Source organism: Phyllostomus discolor, chromosome 2 (assembly GCF_004126475.2).
Source record: "Phyllostomus discolor isolate MPI-MPIP mPhyDis1 chromosome 2, mPhyDis1.pri.v3, whole genome shotgun sequence".
Taxonomy (NCBI): domain Eukaryota; kingdom Metazoa; phylum Chordata; class Mammalia; order Chiroptera; family Phyllostomidae; genus Phyllostomus; species Phyllostomus discolor.
Genome location: NC_040904.2, coordinates 168313118 through 168320763, shown reverse-complemented (window position 1 = coordinate 168320763; position 7646 = coordinate 168313118). Strand labels below are relative to the sequence as shown.

The window sequence follows — 7646 nt, the reverse complement described above, 5'->3', positions numbered from 1 at the left end:
GTGAACCTCGAGCCGAGGGTGGGTGGGAGGGAGGTCCACCTGGACACATTCCCTACAGACCTCTAGAATTAAAGAAAAGAAAACCCCCAGGACATCACCGTGATGTAGCTCATGACCTCCTGATGACAGTGTGGTGTCTCATTTTACTGCCACATATTAAGATGGAAAATCTAATAGAGCTAATTTGATTTGGTTTATAAATATTTTATGTGAAAATCAGGGAGAGGAAGATGCCAGAGAGTTGCAGAACAATGAAGGATGTTTACTGTGTCTTCCAAAACAGATTAATCTTACAACATCCAAATGCATCTTCTTTGCCGACGCAGGCCGTCCGTGCTCCCGAGTGGCCGCTGCTGATTCCCCGAGGGGACAGAGTGCACTGGGGGTCGCTCTTCAGAAGACAGGAGGAGGTCAGCTCGTTGAGGGAAGGCGGGGAGATGGATTCAGCAGGATGGTGTGGTGGACAGACACCTAGACCAGGAATAAAAAGCAGCACAATTCAACTCCCAGCCCCACCACCAACAGACTGTCATGTAACCTAAATCTCTGAATGTTTGTATCAGTCAGCTATTGCCATGGAGCAAACCACCCCAAACCATGGTGGCTTAAAACAATAAGCACTTACAATTTCTCACATGTCTATTGGTCAGGTGGTTCTACAGACCTAGGACAGGCTCGACCTGAGCTCACCTGGGGTTGGCTCGTCCACCTGGGGTCAGCTGGCAGATCAGTTGGGAGCTGGTGGCTGTAGGATGGCTTCAGCTGTGATGAACTGCATGGGCTGCATGCAGTTTACCTCATCCTCCAGCAGGCTCCCCCAGGATCGTTCTCACGTGGTGGGGCAGGCGTGCGTGGGGTGCGGGGAGCTGGGAGGCGGGGTAGAGATAGAGGAAGGTGGGAGGGGAGAAGGGAATGAGGTGTAGGCTCCACACTGGCCCTCTGACACCTCTCCCAGGTTCTCGTGGCCTGCCCTTTTCACAGCACTGTCTTGGGTACTAAATGAGACCGTCTCTGCGTAGAATTTATAAGTCATGAAGGGTCATAAAGCAGATATAATGTAGCAAGACGTCACTGATGTGTCCTGTCTTGTGCTGCCATCCATAAGACACACCGACTCACACCATCACTAGAGACAAAGCCGGCAAAGACATTGGGGGCAGGGAATGTTGTGTGAGATATTTTATGTATTTATGTCTTTTTCCTTGTTCCACAAAGTTGTGAGGTTGCTTGCTACACGAAAATACCAGCATATAGTATATATAAGAACAAGTAACCAAAGTAGAAAAATGTGCCTGATAATAGAAAATCATGACCCAGGGTTGGGAGTGGCCAGAGACACTGCCCCAAATATGGAAGCCATAAGGACAATATCACGACTATATTTGAGTTTGATGTTTGGTTCTGCATTTCCTAGAAGCAAAGTCAAAAGAGATATGTTTCCCCAAGCAAGGTGCACCAGTTGATCTGCGGCGACACACCGCTGCCCTACCCTCCCTCCCCACCCTCAGGGCTGAGAAGCGCTTCAGCAGGCAGCAGGGCGATGCCCTTCCTGTTCAGGCTCTCACCTCACACGGCTGAGTGCCCAGGACAGCCGGGAGGTGGGCTGGGAGGTGGGCCAGGAGGTGGGCAGGAAGCACGCGGGGCTCTCCGGGGGGGCACAGGCCCCGCCAGGCGCGTGCGCAGACGGCGGTGAGGACTGGACTGTGCGGTCAGCGTTTCTCTCTCATGTTGATATTTCTCTCTTCCTCCCTCTCTCTCTCCCTCTCGCTCTAAAGTCAAAACACATATCCTCGGGTGAAGATTAAAGAAACAAATGTCCTCAAGGGAGGCGTTAGAGCAAAAAAAAAGTCGGGGTCTGTGAAACAACTTGAAATGATACACATTCTTCCTTTCCTGCCAGTGACACAATGGTTTTTCTTAAATAAATTTCAGTTTCAAAAGTCAGTTAATATAGATATCAGTACTGATTAAGCAAGAGTCCAGAGGGTGTGTAGGGAAGCCAGACGTACGAAGCTCTCACGTCGACACCTGGCGCTGGGGAGGCAGCGCCCACCTGGGCGCCCGGCCGCGAGCCGCACCGGTGTCCCGGGGGGCGAGTTCGCAGCAGACCCCGGACTGGAGCCTGCGCACCGCAGCGCCTGTGCCAGCCGGTGTGTGGGAAGGGATGTTAGGAGTTACATCTCTATATGCGATAACATGAGAGAAGCCACGCTGGAACGCAGTTTCAATATTCCGGTTGATCCAAGTGCCTCACCTGCTTGGTCAGCTTGCCGGACGTCACCAGCCCCGTCACCCCCCGTGCTTCCCGGGGTATCCTGAGGGAACAGTGCAGGTTCCCTACACAGAGAGTGGGAACATTTTCGTTTCCCCTCACGAGTGGCCCCGTGCTGCAGTTCGGGGGTGTCCCGTGGAGCAGAGGGGCGGAATGCATGCAGCGTCTGCGGGAACCAAACCCGCTGGGACCGGGAGGGCTGGAGGGACGTCAGTGACACACGCGGGCGGACAGAAGACAACGGCAGCGCCGGGGCCGCTTCGGTCCGTGGACACACCAGCTTTCCATCAGCCACATTGTGAGGTAACAGAAGGGCCTGCTTGTATCTGACAAAAAGGCAAATCCCACATCTAAAACTAATCAAAAGAATTAAAATATGGATGTACCTCTCTTCTTGCTCCTTATGAGCTTTGCCTTGACTTTGCAGTGTTCCTTTGATACTGGCTAACAGCAGGGTGATGGCATCAGGATGAGCAAGAAACTTTTAACAGGAAGCAGCCAGAACATTCATTGTTGTAGCTAACTGGTATTCTTCTAATAATGGGTAAGATAAGGGGAAAAAACCCTTTATTCCATCTTTACATCATCTTTTTGTCATACATACATCCTTTATGGGTGTTTTATAATATAGATAGCATACTGATATAATAGCACATGAACTAATTTATTTATCAATATATAATAAATTATATATAAAGTTACAAATAAATCTATACAGACTGGGGCTGTATATAAGTTATAAATAAATCTATACAGACTGGGAAAGCATGCTGACATATTTTTTCACTGATGAGCTGTGTAATTAAAACAGTTGGCATGCCACTGCTATAAATAACTTAAAATGTAGCTGGTTGAATGGAATTATTAAACTTAGAATCACTACAATTGGAGAACACCCACATAATTATTTTAATCATAAATTAGTTGATCTCAGGCCACTCTGTCTGTCAGCAGCCTGATCGTGGGGCACACTACCCACAGGGGCCACCTCCAGGTTGTGACACTGATGCAGGTGCACAGAAGAAACCCACCCCACCGTGTTCCCCCGCCGACAGATGGGCATCCTCATTAACCAAAGCTGGTTTCAAACCGTTAATATTTAACTTTTACAAAAGGGGGTGCAGAACTGAGCCCTGCTTTGTGCCACTGAATAGTTGCTGAATTATGTAAAGATAAGCCAGAAACAACCCCAGTGTCTATCAACGGGTGAACGGTAAGCTTTCAGACTTGGTTTGTTTAGTTCCGCTAAAGCAGTGGGACTCCTCTGGTAGAACGAAATATGACACAGGAAGTCCAGTCACCAACGCAGATTAGGAGGGGGGCTGAGAACCTGAATTCCTGCAGATGGGACCGCTCTCTCCCCCTGAAGGGTGGCTGGGGGGCAGTGATGGGGGTGGGGGAAGGACGGCCTTAGGGACCAGCTTGAAGCCCTTGAGAGTTAGAGCAGGAAAGTGGAAGTTGTTGGGGGGCAGGCCCTGGTGAAAGGAGAAACACAGGAAATAAAAGGAAGATTGCCATGAGCTGATTGTGTGCTCACTTCCTCCTTCCTTCCTTCCTTCCTTCCTTCCTTCCTTCCTTCCTTCCTTCCTTCCTTCCTTCCTTCCTTCCTTTCTCTTTCTTTCTTTCTTTCTTTCTTTCTTTCTTTCTTTTCTTCTTTCCTTCCTTCTTTCCTTCTTTCCTTCCTTCCTAATAATTTACGAAAGTGGTGATGAGTGCTTGAATACAAGCACTCCAACCTTTCTGATACTTGCTAAATGTGAAGACCGCTGCTCTGGACCTCAGGTGTGGAAATAAATCTGTAGGCCCACGATGGAGCTGCTGCTGCGAGGGGTGCCACATGAGGGGATGGAAACTCAGACAACTGGGGCGTTCTTACAAGTGCTCCGCTGGACCAGAAACACAGTCTACCCGGTCAGCCAATCCCCAAGTGCCAAGACAACTCTGGGCTCTATATACTTCCTTGTTCCTTATTCACTTTCTATTTTTCCCTTCCTTGTTCCTCATTCTGTAGCCAATAAATGCATCTTCTTTCCCCCACCCCCCTCCATTTGCAGTTCTCTGGAAGCTGGGAAGCGAGACAGCCCACTTCATGAAGAGTTGGTGCCACCTAAATTGTCTTCTTCATTCATTTTCAACACGGCTCAGACTAGAGTTCTCCTCCTCCTCTATCATCATCTTTTATTATTTTCTTTCTTTTTTTAAGTTTTAAATGTTAACAAAGCATCCAATACCCCCCAAAGAACACACTGTCTTTTCAAGCATCAGGGTCTCTCCTGTGCCATGAGCTTCTCCGGTAGTGGCCATGTGTCACGTGCACTGAAGCCTCAGGTCTGACACAGTACCTGGCATACAGTAAGCACTCAATAAATGGCTGTTGAATTATGAATGACCTAAGGGGTAATATATATAATTTTTTAAATCTATTAATTTCAGATGCTAAGTCTCTCTACTCTCATATTTTAAAAAGAATGAAACAGCACAGCATTTTTCAGGTGAACATCGGCTGATGACTTTGACATTCTCTTGGTCCGAGCTTCTAGTACCTGGCACTGCCTGGCTTCTACAGAATGATGGTTATTCATATGCTTAATAAATGAGCCCACAGCTTGGCAAAACTCTGAATCACTGCAGGAGCACAAAGTAGGTTCAGCGGGACTTTAGAACTTGTGTTACGTGGTGCCCAGCACATCCTGGTAGTGACTTCACTGCCCCACCGGGGAAGTCAGCCCAAAGACTGACTGGCCATCGGAGACAGGCAGAAGGAACTCCTACCACTGCAAGGGAGAGGGGAGAGGTGGACTAGATGGTGTGTGCTCCACTAACATAGTATTTCATGGCATGGTTTGTAATTTTTTTAATTGTCATTAGAAGACAGTTCATTTTATATCAGTGGGAATCCGGTCAAACACATTCTGTTCCACCCACAGGAGCACCACACAGAGGAGCAGATAGGGCTGTCCATACTGACAAGGACAGAAGCCCATGCTCTATGTTTTTACTAAAAAAGCAAATTACAGAAGATTATGTCTCTATAGACAATTGGAATTTTAATTTAAAAAAATAAGCTTTGTGTTTTAAACAGGCACAGAAGAATCCAGATGGCTATAGGCCAGCCTGGCGGTGGAGCTCTTAGGCACCAGATGGGAGGAGGCCCAGGGGTGCTGGGCTTTCACTGTAATATACTCTCATACACATTCCTATTGTTTGAGTTTTTTACAAGTGTGTAGCATGACAAACATCTGTAACCAGTCACCCAATGTGTGCTAACGCTCTCTGAGCCAACATGTGAAATTCTGTTTCTCACACAGGAGGGCTCACTGCAGAGGGAGCAGGAGCTGTGGGCCAGGTCTCCTACCAGCCGAGCCCCAGCCAACCGTGAGCCCTCAGGCCAATGTCCTTGCCTCTGAGCCCCCTGTCAACGGGAGGGAAGCAAACTTCCTCTAAAGTCCTTCCGAAGCTCAAAATTCCTTAAGAAGGAAATAAACACTATGTATATAAGTGTCCATTTAAAAACCTGATCCGCAGCAACTACCTAAAAACAATGTTTCCTTGATGAATCAGACAGTTTAAAAATTTGAAGAAAAATAATCAGTGGGAATTTTCTTTTTAAAATCTATGGACTTTACGCCCAGTGTTGATTTTCCAGTAAACATTTGCCCACAAGACCAAACTTTTCTCAGTTCTCTGATGCTGTGTGTGGTTTGCCCAAAGTTACCAAGAGCTGTAAATTTATTTTTCCCACACTCTCCTGCTCTGCACATATTCACAACTTCTTGTCCTCTTTTGGGGGAGGAAATGGAATTATAAAAAGGCTTGTTATTGGAGGGTATCTAACCAGCCATTAAGCCAAACTTTATGTAAAAGTAAGAGTTAGGAAGAGGGACAAAGTGATTTATTATGAATCTAAGTAAACATTCAAATGTAGAATGGATAATGTACCAATACCATGAGGGCTCATATAAGCCCTAGAGACCAGGAAGTTGGTTATATTTCAGTAATGTTTTAATAACAAATTTTAGTGGGAGCCAGTCTAACAGACTATGTTTATCCGTCAGAGGAGGCCAAACAAATAAACAGGCCCCCACTGCCCTTTGAAAATGACGTGACTACCGTGTGAAGGACGTGGCCTGCCCCACAGATGCGTGAGATCACTGACAGTGGCAGTGACACGGGGTTCCCATGAACCTCGTTGACTGAGTGGGGTTCGAGACACTTGATGGGTATTGGGATAGTCAGGCTGAGACTGCACCCCCACCCCAGCTGAGACCACCCTATCTAGTCTGGGAGAAGCCCCGTCTGATGGCCCCACGGGAACGGTCTAGTCAGAGGTTGTGCTCCATGATCCCTGGCAGTTCCAGGCTTTGGCGTAAGAGGAGACAAAGTGTAAACCCACCTCCACCTCTTGCTAGAGCAAGCCACATAACTGTTCTGAACCTCAGCTTTCTCCTCTGTAAAGTGGGATGACACATGACACAGGAATGTGGTCACACACAATGAAAGAATCAGGTGCCCTGGACAGAGTAAGCACTGGGTAAATATTGGTCCCCTCCCTTCCAAGCAAACACTCCATTTCCAAAGCCACCGGACCCAGGGTGAACTGAGGAACTATTTTACACTCCTGATCTGATGATTTCACTGAGGTAAATTGGCCACTGTGTAATCCTAATAAAGTTGCTTAAGCTCTCCAAGTCTATTTTCTTATATGTAAAATTTGGATGTCTCTGCCAGCCTCTTTCACAGGGATGTCATAAAGACTGAGATTTTCTATATCTATAAATGATGAAGTATCCAAGTGTAAGCAGTAACATAATTATTATATGCTCTTCAAATGAAATGGGAGGTATTACTTAAAATGCTAAGATAAGAAAGAACCTTGTAGAATGTATAACCTCTCCTCCAGATTTGCCATTATAAAACTGAGTCCAGAGAGGTGACACAGTCTGTTCAAGATCACACAGTTGTTAGGGACAGAGCTGATATTAGAATTCACTCTTCCCCTGCCCAGGTAGCTCAGTCGGTTACAGCACCATTCCAACACACGAAGGGTGTGGGTTCAGTCTCTGGTCAGGGCAGAACCCAAGAAGCAGCCAATGAATACATAAGTAAGTAGAACAACAAATCAATGTCTCTCTTTCTCTCTCTTTTCCTTTCTCTCTAAAAAAAATCAATAGGGAAATAAAATTTAAAATTAAAATAAGAGAATTAATTCTCTTGAATCTCAGAACAGTGTAAACACCACTGGACCTTGTCTAGAACAGGGAGTCAAGGCTTAATAAACTGTGCATCCTGAACCCCATCTCCAGTCTGCTTCTAGATAACCCAACTTGCTGCACAGGGCCACTGCAGCTGTTCAGATGGCTGACAAATGTAGTAT

General features: G+C 46.7%; 1 long non-coding RNA gene across 1 annotated transcript; it reads right to left on the bottom strand.

The window, feature by feature from the left end:
* Positions 1–244: 244 nt before the first annotated feature.
* On the bottom strand, positions 245–844 carry LOC118499098. The gene is made up of 2 exons (XR_004901611.1): positions 626–844; positions 245–471 (listed from the first exon to the last, which is right to left on the bottom strand). It is a non-coding gene; the product is annotated as an uncharacterized LOC118499098 (long non-coding RNA).
* Between the last annotated feature and the right edge of the window lie 6802 nt (positions 845–7646).